Here is a 19,139-nt window from a genome sequence, read left to right as displayed (position 1 = left end):
GATTGGTCCCAGCACTCCAATCTCTAGGATGAAAGTGTTAATAACTGCCTCATTGCACTTTCTTCTCACGCTAAGTTTAATGGACTCTAAGTAGAAAACCAGCACCATCTCGATGCAACCAACTTCTGTTACTTGCACACCTGTAGTGGATGTAACGTGCATTCATTTTCCTCTTTGGTTTTAAATGAATACTTTGTTCAAATGTGAAACATTTTTGGATGAAGACTCGACTAATGTTCTTTGTAAGGGTCAAGCATGTGCGGTGGGTCACTGATTTGGGAATATCACATCTTTGTCACCATCTTGTCATTTTGTATGAGCATGTGGACGAAGGGTAGACCTTTGAAAGTCTCATCTGACTGCAGTTGTAGCTTAGTTTAGGCACTTAAAAAACACATTGTGGTGTGGTGAAATAAAACAGCTAACAAGTTTATTTTTAATTACACCTAACTCTGATAAAAGGAACCCCTTCTCACTCATTATCAGTGTTGGGACTAACGCGTTATTAAGTAACGCGTTACAGTAACTACATTATTGTGGTGACGAACACGGTAACTAGTTATTATGCCAAAATCAGGAACACGTTAGTCGTTACTGGGATTTAGATAGGGTCGTTACTTGTTACTTCGCGTGGTGGCTATCGCGGAGCTTCCACAGATTCAGTAACATTAGCAAGTGGTGGAAGCCAGCAGGTGGATGAGAGAAAGGGGAGGCAGGAGGAGGAGAGACCCGAGGCGGCCGCCGGTCCGAGTGTGAACTGAACTTCAGGTAAGAAGTTATGACCTGCAGTCTATCTGGGTCAGATATAAACCAAGTTTAGGTGGAGTTTATTTTCATTATTCTGACTTTTTCCTACTGCGTACTAGGTAGCATGACGGAGTTTCTGTACAGCTGGGTGGGTGCTATGATGTTAATGATGTTGAACTTTATTTTGTTCATAAGGTTTGTTAGTAGAGTTTCCAACCGTCCCGTAAAAAACGGAATTGTCTCGTATTCAGAGAAAATATCACGCGTTTCGTATTGAGGTGAAAAGGAACACAGTTTGTCCCGTACTTCAGCTACAATGAAAAAGACACAAAGCCAGAGCTGCACAGCTGCCTCTTCTTCTCTCATTCTCTCCCCTCCCTCTCCTGTTTCTACTTCAATCATGAAGCTGATCAATGATCAGCTGATCGGCTTTTCTCTCGTTTGTTTATCGCCCACTTTGCGCCAGAAAGAGGAAACCAGTGGATGTCGCGCTAAACAACAGCAGCACGTTTAAGCTTGATCAGCTGTTGTTAGAATTTATTTAATATTAATTTCTAGTATCAGCTGATGTTTGCTGGAGCCACAGCTGTAAAAGCTGCTGGTCATGATGTCGGTTTGGTTATCTGGTGAGAGGGAAACATGACGATGAAACCAGGAGATGTCCTTACTGAATCATCAGAGCTGAACAGGTGATGGAGAAACAGGTTTACCTTTTAGGTGACATGAATGAGTTGAAGGGAAGTTATGAACTGTTTCTGAGAGACAAAAAACATCAGGATCCTTTTCTAAGTAGCTGACAGCTGGTAACTGTGCAGGGGCGGGTCTAGCAAAGTTTTGTCAGGGGGCCAGGTAGGGCATTAACAGGGAAAGGTGGGCACAAAGAAATACTTTTCTTTCTTATTCTCATTTAAAATGTCTAGCTTTTAAAAAATAATTATCTGAATCTTACAACAAACGATTGATAGATTGATACATATATACCATCAAAACAGTGTACATCACTGTCACAACAGTGTTTGTTTTCATTCAAAGGCTTTATGATTTTTCCTATAATGGTGGGCCAGTCTCTAGTCAAAACGCCCGGGCCGATTTTTTGTCCCAGTCCAGCCCTGTATGCAGCTCATCTACAGTCTGGTGTTACCTACATCTTCCTATTCGTAAGGCAGAATTTCCGAGTTCTGAGTACAATCGAAAGCACCGAGACTGCAGTTTTTGTGTTGGATGTAAAAAGTGCACATGACGCTGTGACATAGGCTAGAATCATGGCAGCGGTCAATGACGGTCCAGGTCTGGGATTTCTCTCGTGGAAATATGCACATTATCTTTTCCTTTCTATTGGTAGGTGGCACAGTGCACTTGTGGCAAGTAAGCAAGCTAGAAGACTGGCAATCTCGCTGGGTATCCAGTTACGGAAGCAATGTAACTAAGTTACTATTTTAAAGTGACTTACCCAACACTGCTCATTATACACTTTAGGTCATGAAGGTACATTTATCTGTTGAGTTTATTTATTAGAAAAAACAATGTTGCACTCATAAATATACATCGAGTAATTGTGTAATTAAGTCTTCCAAGAAAGTGATGCATTCACATAAACTTTGAAATAATTCATTAAAAATCATACAAACAGGTTTACAAATGTCGCCATGATGCCCTGCCATCTTGAATACAGCGGCTGAGATGTAAATTGCTGTTCTGCCTAATGTTTCATGTTTTATGTATGTGGCTAGAGACCGGCCACATACGTAGTACAGCAGAGGGGAAGAAAACTAGTATGTGCTTGCCTGCAGAACACAAATGTTTATGTTTGTACTTGCACACTCAATAGATAAAAGATCATGCCTATGTTTTCTCACCTCAAAGGTGGTCGCTTTTACCAAAGAAGAGGAAATGCGAAGGAATGGGACACCTTGACCGGCATCTGGATAAAAAGTGTCTACAGAGTCCAACGATGTGAGATCCACTTCAAAGAAAGTTTCACAGCAGCAAAAACTTACCGACAGAAAATTTCAGAATACCCTCAGCAACTCCTCTCAGAATAGCTGTAATTAGACAGAAGTGTCACTGACCCATCTACTCATTCCCAAAGTTTTACAGCCTCCTCTTGAGTAAGCAGACGTGGATGCATATTGATAGTCTAAATTAACTACAGATAAAACAGAGTTGTTTGTCTTACAGCAGCGGACCGTTAGCTAGGATTATGCACTTGAATTGGGAGCGGTAGGAAAACAAAATTCATCTGACTGCAATTTACTGACATCTAGTGGTGAGAGTTTACATACTGTAACTTAAATATACTTGAATTTATTTTGAATTAAATTGTAAAAAAAACACCACATGCATACCTGTTATGGGAAGGGACCTTAGTAAGTGGAAAGTAAAAAACTTTTGAATACCAAGTTTTAAACATGTTTATTTTTGCTTTTTTTGGACTCTGCCTCCAGTGGCCATTTTCGGAACTGCAGTCTTTTGGCACTGTCTTGGCTTAATTTCTCAGTCTTGAAAGTTGTCCCTTGCTCAATCATTTACAAAAGGTCCAACTTTTCCCACAGTGCAACCAGACAGGGGCTTTCATTAGATCCTCACTGACTCGTAAACACACTGACGTTTCAAACTTCAGACTAGAGCCAAGTTCACAAAGCTTCTCCAGAAATGTCAAAGATATTATGACAGTTGTTGTAAATTAAGCGACAAGAAAAACCTGATGAATCAAGTCTGCAGGACTCCCTTTTAGGTCCCAGATCTGATGTAAGCTACTGTATCCCTCTCAAGAGTTGCTCAACAAGAGATGGTGATGACACAATGTAAGTAAACAGATGTGATGATGAAGAAAAGACAAACATTAGGGAGACGGAGCCCATTTTTTTCAGCAGGATGCAAAGAAAGACGCGCGAAGAAAGGAGAGGTCTAACGGGACCAAAGAGAGGAAGGGTGCTGACAAGGTGAGATAAGAGGGGAAGGGACCTGGGACTGGGGAGGGAAAGAAAGAGGTGGAGAATTGGTCATGACAGCGAGGTGAAAAAGGACAGGACCGGAGAAAGCGCAGCCAGAAAGACGATGAGATGCTGGAGGTGAGGGAGAGAACTGTGTGGATAGAGTGACACGGAGAGAGGAAGAGGAGAAAAAAACCCAAATGTCAGCAGCGAAAGTATGACATTAATTGTGACAGGTAAGGAGAGGAAGTGCGTGTGCATATGTGTGTGTGTCCGCTGTTCTTGTGTTTGTGAGCCACCTTGTGTGTGTGTGTTTGTGTGTGTGTGCAAAGGTGTATATAGTCTTTAGATAGAGAGTGTATGTGTAGTAAATTGGTGCTGACACGGCGAGCAGGTTGTGACATTAATTAGCAGGCCTCAGTGATGGCTGAAACCTAATCTCCCAGAGAAACGAGACACCGAGGAGGAGGGGGGGACATACATCAAAACACACACTCACTGTTTATGTGTTGACCTCACTTCCTGCAAACGGGGACGAGGGGTTACTGTCTTAATGTGGACAAGATGTGTGTGTGTGTGTGTGTGTTTGTGCATCTGTATGTCTTTTTGCAGCTTTTGAAACTTGATTGATTTCAGTATTTTGGAGCAACATGTCAGATTTTTATGGATCTGTTTTCCTCCTTTCTTCATCTTTTTTTTGTTTTCATTTTGCATAGTCATTTCATATTAAAGTCATTCCATCTTTATTGTCCCTATGAGGTAAATTTATGAGACATTTATGAGTTAGATTTATCAAAATTTATAAGGGTGAAAAAAGAGGAAAGAACGCTGAAATTACAGAGAGAAAACGAAGTGGAACACCCCCCCGCCTTTAAGTTAAAAATCTGCCTCCCCTCCCAGCTCAAACCACACATGGAGCAATAATAGTCAGTCTGGATTTGCTTAGTGATTGTTTAGGAAAAAGAACATAAAATGTGAATCTCATTTTCTCTGAGTTACAGGAAGTTCCAGTATTTGTAAACTTGGATTTAATCCTAATATCTTCTGACATTTTACTCACAAGCTCTCTTATTAAATGCATTTAGCATTCAGTCATAACTGCATTCTCCTTTTATTGAACACAGGAATTGTTTTCCGTTTGAGATTTTAGCTCTTCTACCAAGCTAACGAGTTAAATCGAGTTGCCGCACAAATATAAAGCTTTGCAAACTAAAATGAAAATGATCTATCACAACCCTATCATCGCACAAGAATGCTGATATTGATTCATTCTTCAAAAGCCCAGATTATGTTCATTGCTAAAGCTTTTTTGTTGTTCAAATGTTTGTGAAATGAACTCTTTTATCTGCACATGGTTACCAGGCTGCTAGGGCGTAGTTTAGGGAAATTTCATGGTTCCGGTAAATAAACTGCAGTTAGAGTTATGGCTCATATCAAAATCTGAAGATAATGTGAAAATTTAAACGAGCTGCTCAAAATGGCAAGCTCAAGCTAAAACAGTCAGACTGACTTGAATCTGCAGCTTCCTCAGCTCTAAGGTCCTGCCATGCTAGTACAATTCGGATCTACATGTTGTAGGTCACTACTGTTAAAAACAGCAGGTTGTACTATGGGCTCATCTTTGTGCCTTTGGCCTTTATTTAGCTTAAGCCCTGCTGCAGAAACCATAGACGTCACAACAGACAGAGAACTTCTTTGTTGTGACGTAAAACCAGCAACAACTCTTCACCACATCCATTGTGCCACTTAATCAGAGATGCTTTCCATTTGTTCTTTCTCAGTCCTCTGTGGATCATGCCTCGGTCATTTTAGCCAGCTTTTCAGCCAATCATATGAAAGCGCGATGAGACATCAATCACACTGTAACTTAAGAAAACGCCACAAAATAGAAAACTATGAAACACAACAGAAGCTGAATAAAATACAGCAGAAATTTAAAAAAAGGGTCACAGAAAAAACACAAATAACCAAAACACAACATAAATGTTTTTGGGAGGACAATTACACAACACAACAGATGCGCAAGCTAATAGTAAACAGCTGTTAGAAAATGTATCTATAGTATTTTATGAATAATGCAAAGAAAGCACTTCCTTACCACACTGAAGAGTCTTCTGCTTCTTTTCTGTGCAGTCCTTCACATGCTCTGGTTTCTGTCTCACACATTTGATTTTTTTCTACTACCTTTGTGTTTTGCAGCAATTTTTTCTGTTTTATGACTTTTTTAAGTTGATCTTTCAGGGCCACTGTACAATCACCATTCTATCATACACATTACACACGGTCCCAAATCCCTGTTTCTGTGCAGGCAAAGACCTATGCAGACAAAAACACAAGACAATAAATCACAAATTCAGTAGCTATACAGAAAAGCTTTAAGCTAGCTTTCCGGACCTTAACTCTGCTATTCTGGTAGCCAGTAACATGGTCATCTTTTAAGATGGTCTCAGATTTGGATGAGAAACATATAGTGCAATACCTGCTTAGCACCACACAAGAGGTAAATTCAGTGGACAGCTGTGAACTCAAGAGTCATTTAACAGATGAAGATTCACACAATTGGTAGGGACCAGAAGTAGACCTCAAAGAGTGAATATTGCACAGGTATTGCACAGGTATCAGGTATTGCTAGTTAATGGATAAAGAAAGACTGTTTCTACTTTTTTTTCCTTTTTTCAACTGGAATCACAAACTTCATTTATTTCCATAAAGTAATACACTTTTGCTTTTAGTTATACCTTAAATAAAGAGATGCTTCTGAATGCTGGGGGAAATGAGCAAGGTCAGACGTGATGGGAACACACACAGACATTCTTTGTGCTCAGCACATATAAAATCAACATCATTGGGCAAGTGTATAACCTTTGGCCTGCAAGTCTGACATTTACCTAAACACAAGAGCACGCGGTTCTGGCAGCCCATACAGTAAAGCGGGTCAAAGGGCAGGAAAGCAAGACAGGCGATACACAGGGGCAGGCGTAGAAGGGGGCACGGAGATAGATGCAGCCTTTCATTCAGACTCTCACATACACAACCAGTTAGCTGTGTTTACAAAAGCCAGCAGCAGAACCAATGCAAACCATACGCAGCATAGAGATACTTGGGTGAGGAAGTCAGAGCACATGTGTTTGTGTGAGTGTGTGCGTGCTGTGCCAGAGCAGCGGGTCTGAATGCAGCAGAAGTAAAAGAGAGCAGATGCAAGATCCCCTCCCCGGTTTGTTCTGCTTTCTCTCGTGAGCATGTCTGGCTTTGGTTGTCATCCATTCAGCTTTCCCGTGGGTCCAAAGCACTCTGCCACATTTCACAGAATCTGCTCCTGCTGCACTATAGGTAAAGCTGTTTTGAGTTACCTTTCATCACGTCGAAAGCAAACGCAGAACAAGACTGGATGGCGAAAAGTAGCAATGAAAAGAATCCTGGTGTTTAAGAGCTAAATATCATATGAGATGACGCAGGTGCGTTAAATTTATTCACAGTCAAACACAGTATCCATGCTCTTGGGAGCTGGTGTGGATTGGAAGAAGCATATAGAGCATGTAGTGAGAGGACTTGAAAGATAGACAAGTTACAAAACCTATTTTAAAAATTCAAGTCATTTGATTGTTGAATTTTAGTCTCCCTTAGATGATTGAGCTTTACTGCACAGAATGATGTATGCTCACAGTCTGACTGCAGAAAACTGTTGTCAGTTACCTAAAATATGATTTGAGGGAATGCATCTGATTTGTTGCATTACTTGGATGAATGATGGACACTTTGGTTCACGCTATTAGGTCTCCCAGGAGGATAAGGTTCTGATGGAGAGGAAGAGGGCTGTGCAATAGCAGGTCTAAAAGGTAGACTGACAGAATTATTAGAACTAAAGCAGACCCTGTTTGGAGAGAGTGTAATCCTGGTCATTTTTCCTGCCTACAATTTACAGATGTCCCCTAAATGTGTCACATTCAGGAACCACAAAGTTACTGTTTGGAATGGAGGGAAGCTACACTCACTGAATGTACAGTGCCTCAAAGGTTTTGCAACAGGGGTTGTAAAACCTTTGAGGCACTGTACATTCAGTGAGTGTAGCTTCCCTCCATTCCAAACAGTAACTTTGTAAATAAAATGTAAATAAAAACAGAAAACAGCTTTTCCTTAACCTCATAAACCTATATTTTAATTATTTTTAGAAAACATAACATATTTTTTAAAATGAGAAGTTTTATTAATTCACAAAAAATCTTATTATATAGCTCGCTTAAATTTGTGATGGCAGCAACACGTCTGCGCTGCAAGTGGTGCTAAAAAGAAACATCTGGAGGAACATTTTGCAGCTACTTAGTTAAATTAGTAACAAGTCACTAACATGACTGGGAATTAAAGATGGGCAAAGATTCAAGAATTTGCAAAAATCTCTGTGCGCACTGGACAAAGCTAAAAATCTGTATTGGATGCCTAGGCTATTACGCATAGAGATTTCTCAAGCTTTTATGCTGATCACTGTGCAAAAGCACTGCATTAAAAACAGCCATGACTCTGGCAAGGAAATCAGCACATGGGCTCAGGAACGCCCCCAGAAACAGTTGTCTGTGAACACAGTTCACCATGCCATCAACAAATGCAGGGAAACGTTCTGTCATGCAACAAAGGAGCCATATATGAAACCATCTTCTCTGGCCAAAAATCCAAAACAGCTCATCAGTGGTGGAAGTGACTAATAGTTCCTTGGTCCTGGGGATCAAGCTGGACTTGTGATGGTTAAACCTAAGGGTACGAGGCTTGAGAATGCATTAATGTGAATGCAGGTCCTAAAACAGAGAGCTAATAAAACTGCCAGCTTGTATACATGCTTGTGCCCCCCTCTACACACAGAGTTGAGCAGGCAGCAATTAAACTGGTCACATTTAGCCAATTTTAACATGCATTACTCTGATACCCAGTGGTTTGGACAGGCAGATAGTCTCGACAAAGATTTCAGTTTATTTGTATGATATTGAATAAATGTTGGGATACTGACAAGGCAGGCAATAAAACAGCAGTAGGAGTAGGATATATTCAGCCGTAAAGGGGTACAGGCTGCGATGAAATATCTCTTTCTCACTGATTTGTTGCTAGAATTAACATTCATAATTAATCTGCAAGTCAAAATTGTAATGCGGGACCCTGCAGCCTGTGTGCACATATGTGATGTTCTGAAACTTGTGAAACACGCTCGTTTAGGTAAAGCAGGCTGCTTTCTTTTGACACATGTCCTCTTGTTTTTAAATCCTAAAAATTCACGATCCCATATGTAACACAAGCCTCACAAAGAATTTCAAGGGTGAAACATAAACTCTGTCCCAGATCACAACAGCAGAATCACACTGCATAGATGCTGCCTCTGGTACAATGACAGGAAATCAGCTTTGCTCAGCCTGCAGCTTTGACTTGGTCAAATTTCACGCTTCTCTTTTCTGGGGAGAGGAGAGCGGGACCTAATTCTAAAGTCTTGGGAATGGCCTACATTGGGTGTAGCTGCCTGTTCAAAGGGAGGGCTGAATTCAGCTCAATTTCAGAAACTTACGTGTGTACATGTCTGTGTGTGTGTGTGTTTTCCTTGCCCAGCGGTTCATTTCTGAGATACTTGGCACATGCTTTTTTTGTTCTTTCAAACCCACTCCCATACCTTTCAGACCTGGCCTTTTCTGCTCTGTACCCTCTTGGCCTCTCTTACTCAAATTCCTGCACCCTCCCACCACTTTCACTGTCTCCTTCTCTCAACTCTTCTTGCTTACCTATTTCCCTGCCCCCCCCAAACTTCTCCTCTTTCACTGCCTCTCAGCCTACATCGCTTTTTCACCCACTATCACTGTCAGCTCTCACTCTGTTTTGTTACCTTACCTTCCGTTGCGCTATATTCCCAGTGGATAGGGCCTATGGATAAGCAAGTGCGGGGTTCGTGTGTGTGTTTTCAGGTATGTGTGTGTAAGTTTGAAGAAAAGGGGAGAAAAAGGTAAAGGAAGAAGGGAGAAGAAGGGAGAAGAAGGGAGCGAGAATGAGAGTCCCTCAAGGCCGTGACGATGTGGAAGGACACTCAAGGGACCGAGGCTGCTCTCCTAATGAGGAACGCAGGATAGTGCTGATGTCTGTCTGTTATTATGCATGCATGTAGATATGAAACAGTGGACGAGTGCATTGCATAAACGATCACCATGTGTTTTTTTTTTCACGTGAATGAGCAACTGAACACACTCGGTTCATCCCGGTGATACAGTGTGTATTTATGTGTTTGTCGTCTTGGCCCAGTAAGTCGTACATATGCTCCCTGCTGAATGAACTCAAACATGGTGATGGATATGAAGCAGCTGCCAAGTAATGAGTTCTGGAATGTGTTCTTTCTGAGGGTTGTGTGTGTGGGGGTGTAATACTCATACAGTATATCTCTCTCTCATAGATATATATGTATAACTACCACAAACAGCCATAGAGGCATTCCATATAGACACAGAGGAACACTCTCGCTCTATATATAAAATGTGAGAGTGTGTCTGTGTGTCTATACGGACTGCCCCTACGGCTGTTTGCAGTAGTGTTGCAGTATTTTAGCTAACAGCTGCACATGGAGGGAAAGAAAGACATTACACTTCACTGTCTGACACTTCAGCCTGGAGGTAGGACAGAGAAAACAGAGGCACACACCCTAACTAGACCCAAGAGACTGAAAGTGGGTGAGATGAAGTTACAGATAGTGAAATAACACTAACAGACAGTGAAAGAAGGAGTTGGAGACAGCTCATATATAGGGAAAGACAGGTAGATATCATGGTGGTATACTAAACAAATTCAATCCACTGTTACGGCACAGTTCTTCAGGCTCTCTGCTAAAATACTGCTGATTCGGTTTCACTGAGTGTTAGCGATGAATTCTCGGCACTGGAAGGTGACATTTTGAAAATGACTGATCTCCCCAGGTAGCCTCTCCTCTAGTGGCATTCTCTTCGCCACAGTTACAAGGTGATGTTTGTTATTGAGTGGCAGAGGGTCATGTCGTGAGGTACAAATCCTAATCTCACACTAGACCTACAGCGGAATGTGGCAGCTGATTCTCTTCTTCTTGAAAAAAAAAGTATGACCTGTAGGTATGTGTGTAGTGAATGAGAAAGACTTTGAGATGCAACAGTAAGTTGAACTAAATCGAGTATTCACTGTGTATTCTATAAACAGAAATGATTTGCAAAAATATCTAGAAAATATATTACATTTTCATTCTCCAAAAACAAAGTTGCCATGTAGAAAGAATTCTGGTCTAGAATTTTTTCAAGTATAAAAAAATGTGTTTTTACAGTAAGTTGTTCTGATGAACAAACTATTCTGTCTGGAGTTTCATATTTTCTGCCTAATGTACTGAACATTAAAAATAATGTTCAGTATAACCGCATTCAAGAAAAAATCATTATAATTCAGAACTGAGTCTTCTATCCTATAATTAATATTATATTTGAAAAACCAAACAAACAAACCCTAACCCCCAAAATATGCCAAATTTACAGATTTTTGCAAAATCTGTCATTTTACAGCTTTATTGCACATACGCATTTACTGTAGCTTGCATCATATCATGATAATATACCATGTTCTGACTGAGGAATTTCTGAAAAAATAAAACTCACAGCTCTTCTATCACTTCGGACATAAATGAAGACAGAAAACTAAGCAGCGTTATTTGTAGGGTTTCTGAAGTTAGGCTAGCTGGTATATAATGGTGTGCTAGGTGGTAGCTAGCTTTGTATTGCCAGCGCTATGGTTAGGTTAATATAAACACAATAGCACGTTGAAGCTGGAGGATCAATGCTAACTTTTTCCCCTCGATAAAAGTTAACGTGAGACCCGTTCAAATATTTAGTGTGTGGCAAACCGTGAGCCGATGGGCTGTAGTTGTATCGCAAGGTTTTAAAAACTGAGCTTTAAAACGTGCTGCAGATGAATAGTGGTAATAAAAACGCAGACAGGTTGACAGTGATCACTGTTTATTTTTAAGGGTTCGTTCAGATTAAATAGAACAATATAGAAAGAATTCCAACAGCCTTAATGAACCCAGTAGGAGTTTTGACCTGGAAGCAGTGTTTATCCATCATCACTTAACAACCACACAGAGGGTGTCGACTACATTTTAGCCTCCTGTGTTTCAGAGCCTAAAACTCTAGAACATATTCTTATTCTGAATAAAATAAATTGGAATGGATTATTGTATTCAGTTTCAGATAGTTTACTCACTTAAATAGAGAATTACAGCCTGTGAAGCCAAAATACAGGACATTAAAATTCTTATTGAATGAATAGACCTCGAATACAGGCATCAAGTATCAGAAGAACATTTTCCAATACATATAATTATTGATAAAATCTCAGATCCTTCTGTCATCAGTCGTGTTTTACAGTCCAGTTTACGTATATTTGTACTGTTGTTTGTTTTGTTCTTGTTGCTGTGCTATGAAAGGTCCACAACCAGAGATGTGTGGGAGATTTAGTCCTTTTAATACATCGTGCTCAGACTGAGGCTACAAAGGATTCAAGTCACGGGACACTCGGGTACAAAATGTTTTCTATCACCTTAACATGAGTTCAAGATTCAGTTGACATCAGTTGCAAAATGCTGACCAAACACTTTGCATGCTTATTTAAGTGCAAAGTGATGTGTAAGCTATAGTTCATTTTAGCAATTTGTCCTTCTGATGCCCTTCTCATCTTCACAGAGCTCCCTGCAAAATCTGTCACCCACCCAGCTCTTATTGTTCTCTCTTCTGTACTTTTCCTTTTCCCTCTATTTTTGCCTTCACCTTCAACCATGTCTTCTGCTCGTCCCGATGTCCCACCGCTTATCCAATCTGTCCAATTCTCTGTCCCGGATCTGCTCTGCCAGCTGGACATGGACAGCGCCTCCCTGAGGGAAGAACAGGTGTAGCGACACACACTCCACTGAGCACACAGCTACCTGTGGCATCGAGGTGGGCATGTACCCAACTATGAGCGAATGCACAGACACAAACACGGCGGTACACACTCCCTTGCAGACCTATGTGAGCTGCAGTAGCACACATGGAAACTAAGCAGGCTCCTCTCAGGCACACTGTGACTTCACTTTGACGAAACACTCAAACAGTAAAGCTGAATAAAATAGAACGCACATGCCTTGGAACGCAGTGTGTCTGGCACATTTTAGCTAACTCACACTGGGATGAACATGGGCTTGTTTGGCACACACAACGATTAAAAACAAAAAACAAAAAAAAAACCCCACACAACTAACGAGCCACTCTTCCACTTGCGCTCTGCCCACTGTGCAATTGTAGGTCTAGCCTTAAAGCTTCATTTGCTGCTCCTCAAGGCATGTAGCTGTGCAAAAAGGACCCTGAGCGGTTTAAGTGGTTGCAGCACAGACAGTGATAACGCGGATACTTGTGTTAACTCTTTACGCACTCTGGCAGTCCATCACAAACACGATTACCCCCCTGCTGTGAGGGAAGGCTCATTGTTTGAATCATTCACACCCAATTATTTGCAAAAGAGTGAATAGCAGGAATGGCACTGTGTGCTTACACCTCTCAGTGAAAGGAATGAGAGTGATTTGTTGGCAGTGATTTACTGCAGAAGCAGAGGGAAAGTGTCATTTTGCATCAGTATGAGATACCAAGAAATAAGTTTCCTGTTTTAGAGGCCTAAAAGGTGAAGAGATGGGAGAGGTAGCATAGGCGGCTACAGTGTTAGGCTTCGGCAATAAAAACTGATTTAAGGTTTTGGGAAAGAGCATGTTTTTGACTGACATGTGCAGAGGCAGACCCGGCTTACTAATACCATAACACTAAAAAATAAAGCTCCTTCTCCAAAGCACACCTTGTGCATAAACGTGCCACAGGCTTTGACAACAGTGGGTTATTGGACACCCCAAGCATAAGAGCGGGCTGGTTTATTCCAGCAGCGAGGTCTGTGCTGTGAGCGCTCAGCATTTTTAAAAGGCAGAGGCAGTAAACAAGGACATACAGTAACTACATCTGACAATTCTTTGGAAGAAAAGTGCTCTTTTTTCCACTTTTTGAAAACTATTGAGTTTTATGTTTTGTTTATCCTTCCATTTCAGACTTGGAAAAAACATAAAGGCCTTTGTGCATCCAGATAATCGATTCTGATCTTTTGCTAGAAGGGGAAAGATTGATTTGTTATGTCTTTGAGATGCAGTTTGATTTCCCCCCTCATTTTCTTTTTCTTCTTCTTCTGTTTTTTTCAAAGGCATAGGAGGATGGTTGTTTTGTCTCGCCTGTCTCTGCAGCTCAAAGAATCAGTGATCCCTAACAAGTCCGGTTGGTAACCTTTAACCCCTGTGACCTGGGGAGCCACTGATCATTGTGACAACAATGCACGATGGGATGTGAAGTCCTTGAGTGAAGACACATTTGAGTGCCTGTGAGGGTTCCTTTAACTTGCAGGTTTGATATCTGGCCATATGGATCTAGTGGGATTGGGACAGCTAATCTAGAACAAATTAGTGTCACATAGCGATAGTCACTGCTTTTGAAGCCTGCACTAATTACATTTGCTGTAGTGAAATTAATGATACGATAAAGGGAATCTGCTGCATGCGAATAAATGTTATCTTAATTGGCAGGTACGGTTCCCCCTTTGGGTTTCATTTGATGTGGATCACTGATGTCCAGCGTTTTTTTGAGGATGTATAATGAGATCTAAGGAGTTAGCTGAAGCAGGGTTTGTTTTTGAGAGGGCGGTAATGTGATCGGAGCGGCTGAGGCAGGCGAAGCTTATGGGTCTTTTCAATCCAAACTTAGTATGTGCTGTCATGAGGACGGGCTAGTGGAGGTGGTGGTGGTGGTGGGGTGGGAGGTCATTGAAATGGATGCGATGTGAATCCGCTCAAAGTCTCTGGGGGGCTGAGAGAGGGAAGAATTAGATTAGTGGGAGAATGCAATCAGTGTGACTACATTACCGGGTATGATGAGAGAGGCAGAGAGAGGAGATGTGAGTGACAAGATGTTGGACGGCAAAAACTTTTCAAGACTGTGCTGCGAATGCCAAGCAGGAGGGTGGAGGGGTGGAGGAGGGAGGGGAGCTCCATAACCACAAATATCTCAGATCCCAAAGCCAGGAAATCAATTGAGCGGTTCTTTATCTATATATACATTTATATATATATATATATATATATGTATATATAATCATCCCTTCTTCCCTTTCTTTGTCCTTTTTTTTTCTCAAAAATCAAATTATCCAAATACCACAGCAGAAAAAACAGTCCAACCTAAGAGCATTATTTAAATTACACATGACTTTGAGGGAGGAAAGGCCTTTTTTATGACGGAGGATCAGTAGTAAGTCGAGGGTTGCCTGGCACCAGTTTCCACATTTTTGTCATCCTGCTAAAAAGCAGGAATAATGAGTGAACAGACGGGGGAGGTGGCTGGGAGTTGGGAACGATCTTGCTGAATGTGCGAGCGGTTTCCTTTTACACTATTTACCCTGACTGCAAACCCAATTAGCTCAAATCAGATTCAGTGTTTACACTAGCATCAGGAGATGATTAAGTGAAACCTAGCATTCCAGTTTCACGTTCCCCTCATCATCTTTGCAGGTCTATCATGCAGAAACACAGACACACAGACACACACACACACAATAACAGTCAAACACAGACACACGTAATAACACCCAACCAGTCCCAGTAAAAACACAACTCTTTATGAAGTGGTTTAGGTGGGTTATGAAATCCCCCCACACCCATCCAAAAAAATGTAAAAAGGAACTGTAACGCTTTCATTTCTGCTATAACTAGTAAAAGCAGATTTTTTTTGTTGTAGATGTACACAGCTTTATTGGTCTGCACCACTGGCTGAAGCATCTTAACAAGCATCTGTTTTACGAAGTGATTTTTGTCCAAATGAATTTCTGGTGTTGCAACACTGGACATGAAAGCTAAAAATTATTTTCTTCTCTTTTTGTCTTCTCTGCTGCTTATTTTGATCACAACACGATATCCAGCTAGAATTTAATTAGTTCTGTTTAATTTGCTGATCACTTTCATGGTCACACTGTGTAATGAAGTGGACTGCAGCTTCAAAGGCATCCCCGACCGAAAATTTTAAGCATGGAGCTATAAAACACGAGCTTAGCCATATTTCTGGCACATTTTAGTAATAACAGGACTGTTTTATGGTACTGGGATAGTTTTTCTATAAACACAACCACTGTTTTCTTTAAAAAGCCACAGAGGATTTTAGTGTCTAAAATGAAGGCAGCCCTATATTGCAAAACTATTTTTTATGTTCAATTCAATAAGTATATTTAATGTGAAAGGACCAATAAAACTGCAGATTATTACAATTTCGGAGTGGACGTACCTTTTGTTATATTGGACACTTAAACTACAGACTGTATATAGAAGATGAAAGAAAACTAGAATGACAGCCCCTGAAGTTTAGTGGACCATCATTTTAAGGCCGGAATTTTTGAAATTACCATATGTATTTTTTCTTTTTAAAAAATAACCATAATGATTGGTATATTATACAATGAACTTAAAGACTCGTTGCCTTTGAGGTGACCGGGTTTACAGCCACTAATAGGGAGCTTCAGTCTTCAAAGTGACTTTGGCGTGTCAGGATGGTGATGAAACAGCAGGTAAGTACTTTGTATTTCCAGTTGTGGAGTAAGTGAAGAAATGTACACATTGTTCAGTTAAAAAAACTTTTGGAAGAATATGAAATTAATGACAGATGAATATGTCTATAGTGTGGGGTGACTGTTTACAAGTGCTGAGGTGAAGTGGGGGTGACAATAAACATGGCAAATCTGTGTGCATGTTAAGCCTGGGGTAAGGATTGAAAAGTAAAAAAGTATGCATATACTCATATCGGAGAGCAACTTGGGGTTAGTATCTTGCCCAAGGATATTTGGCATGCAGACTGGGGAAGCCAAGAATCAAACCACCAAACGTCCGATCAGTAGCTGATCTGCTTTACCACCTGAGCCACAGCCACCCTATTTTACTCTATTCTACTTTATTGTTTACTCTGAATGTGGCAATAATTTACAAAATGAACATGATGCTATATTAGATAAGTCTAGACTGAGACATTTACTCATTAGATATAAGGTCACTTTCTCACAGACTGCTATAAAATTTTACTTCTTTTGGCTGCCCCCTGGTGGCCTTTTATAGACCTTGTGGCTACATCCATCTTTAATATACAGTCTATAATATTAATGCCTTTGAACATATTTGGGTTTTAATGTTGCACCCTTAAACTTTTCATTCCTTTTAACATCTCTCAGTGGTCTCCATTTGTAGCAAAATAAAGTTTCCACTAAATACATTTAATCAAAAACATCTTAAAGGAGAGACAATATCAAATGTGGACAAAAGTACAACTCACACATTCATATGATATGTAAATGTTTACAAGCATATTAGCCATGTGAAATTAAAAACGGCTGTGTTTTACAGCGTGTCACCAAACTAGTTTAAAGAAAAGAATAATGTGAGTTTAGGTTCTTTTTATTTATTGTATTGCTCTAAATCAAAAGTATTACAAGTACCCCTCATTCTAATTTGCAGGTTTGTTTCTTTAGAGCAGAAACGCTGTTTCTTTGAGTCATTACATGTGGAACCGCCATCCTAAAATCCCTTCATAAACCCTTTGTTCTTCATGTACAGCTTAACTCTCCCAGCTCAAAATCCACCCCACCCATTTAATCCCAACATCTGTCTTCTCTACCCCCAACCTCCCAGCTCTCTATATGCCTACATGTATCACCACAGCCAAGTACAACCCCCACAGTTATGCTACCCAGGCCCAGCAGAGAAAGCAAACAAAGTGGAAGTGGGCAAACATGGATCTAAACACGGGCTGTTTGGTGTCTGAACCCTTTTCCGCCCATGCTGTTGATTTTCCACAGCGGATCAGGTTTTTGCTGTTTGCCTCTCCTAGAAACAAGAAATCATAACAGTTCTCCTGGACACGAGCGAAACTATACGTACATGTACAAAATATGTTAACAAACGTGAGAGCGGGTTTGGCTGATACTGCGGGTTAAACAAATGCCATTCAGATGAAATGATCCACTAAGAAAACACTGCATAGAATACATTTTTCATTGCCGCCGTTCGTCCTTTGAAGTCCTTTCAAAAGCCTTCCCATAATGCCCACTCACTGAATATAAACACATAATGAATTTGCAGTTAATTTGTTCTCTTATCTTTTTAAATTACATCCTGCGAGCTCCTCAGGGAGCATAATGACATCTTCCTCTTGGCGGTTTACACAGTTTATGTGGATCTGAGAGCGTGTTTGTATGTTCAACATGTGTGTGTGTGTGTGTGTGTGTGTGTGTGTGTGTGTGCGTGTGTGTGTGGCGTGTGTGTATAAGTATGCAGGAGCTGTGAGAACTCACAGCCATATTCTCCACTACAAGGCCACGGGGAAAGGGTGTAAAAGCAACAAACCTGTCATTGTTTCACCCACATCAGCACCTTCTCTGTGCTTCATACACACACACACACACACTGCTAAATCTTTTCCTGGGACTCTGATCACAGACAAGAAACGAGTGCATGACTTGGACTCCAAATATGACATTCTTTTTTCCCTGGCAGAGCTGCAGCGGTCCTTCCCATGACTGAATCCTACACAAACTCGATGTTTTAGTAAAGAGAGAAATCTTGGACTCACTGGTGGAGCGCACACGGTTGCCAGTGCACTTGGGTTTTTGGTTCCAGCCTCGTGTGTTGTGGTGGTTTTGACAAGAGAAGAAAATCTACTCCAAAATAAAGGCTTTTTTTAAATTCTCAGGGCTGGAGTGGGTTTGAGTTACAATTTTAGGATTTAAGATTTAACTTTAAACAGTAATACCTTTGGAGACTCACAGAAAGACAAAGCCTCAGTATTACCTTAAGTCTACGGGCCAAAGATGTTGTGATCTTTGGTGCTAGAGATGCACCAAATCATTACAAAAATACAACAAGTTAGACGACAGACATGTGAACCCAAAGGCGTTCCCTACTGTAATGCAGCCTACCCTCACAATAGGGTAAGAAGGTACAAAACAGGACTAGAATCTGTTTATTCTTACCTCTTAAAGCCAAGTGTTGTTGCATGGGGTTTTGTAAGTCTTTGAGACTTCTGCATCATCAATTTGATTTTATTCCCCCTGATAAACGAAAAAAGTAGCAAAATACATTTTTAATCAATAAAATGCAAAAAAGGAAAGTAAATATGATAGAAATCTAAACTCACAAACTCAAATTAATATGTAATTGATTTTAAAAACCTTCATACTTTTGGAGCTTCACCTTCAGTAAACAATCATTTTTCAATGATTGTTTTCTGGCAAATATTTCGTGGCTCAGGTTCTCTCTGTCTCTCTTGCTCTCTCTTTCTCTCTCTCTATTTATATAAATATTTACACACCAGCCTGCTGCAGTGAAGAAAAGTCTGA

The sequence above is a fragment of the Perissodus microlepis genome, chromosome 14 (assembly GCF_051167445.1).
Source record: "Perissodus microlepis isolate ML-2025 ecotype Zambia chromosome 14, ASM5116744v1, whole genome shotgun sequence".
Taxonomy (NCBI): Eukaryota; Metazoa; Chordata; class Actinopteri; order Cichliformes; family Cichlidae; genus Perissodus; species Perissodus microlepis.
This window is presented reverse-complemented; position numbering follows the sequence as displayed.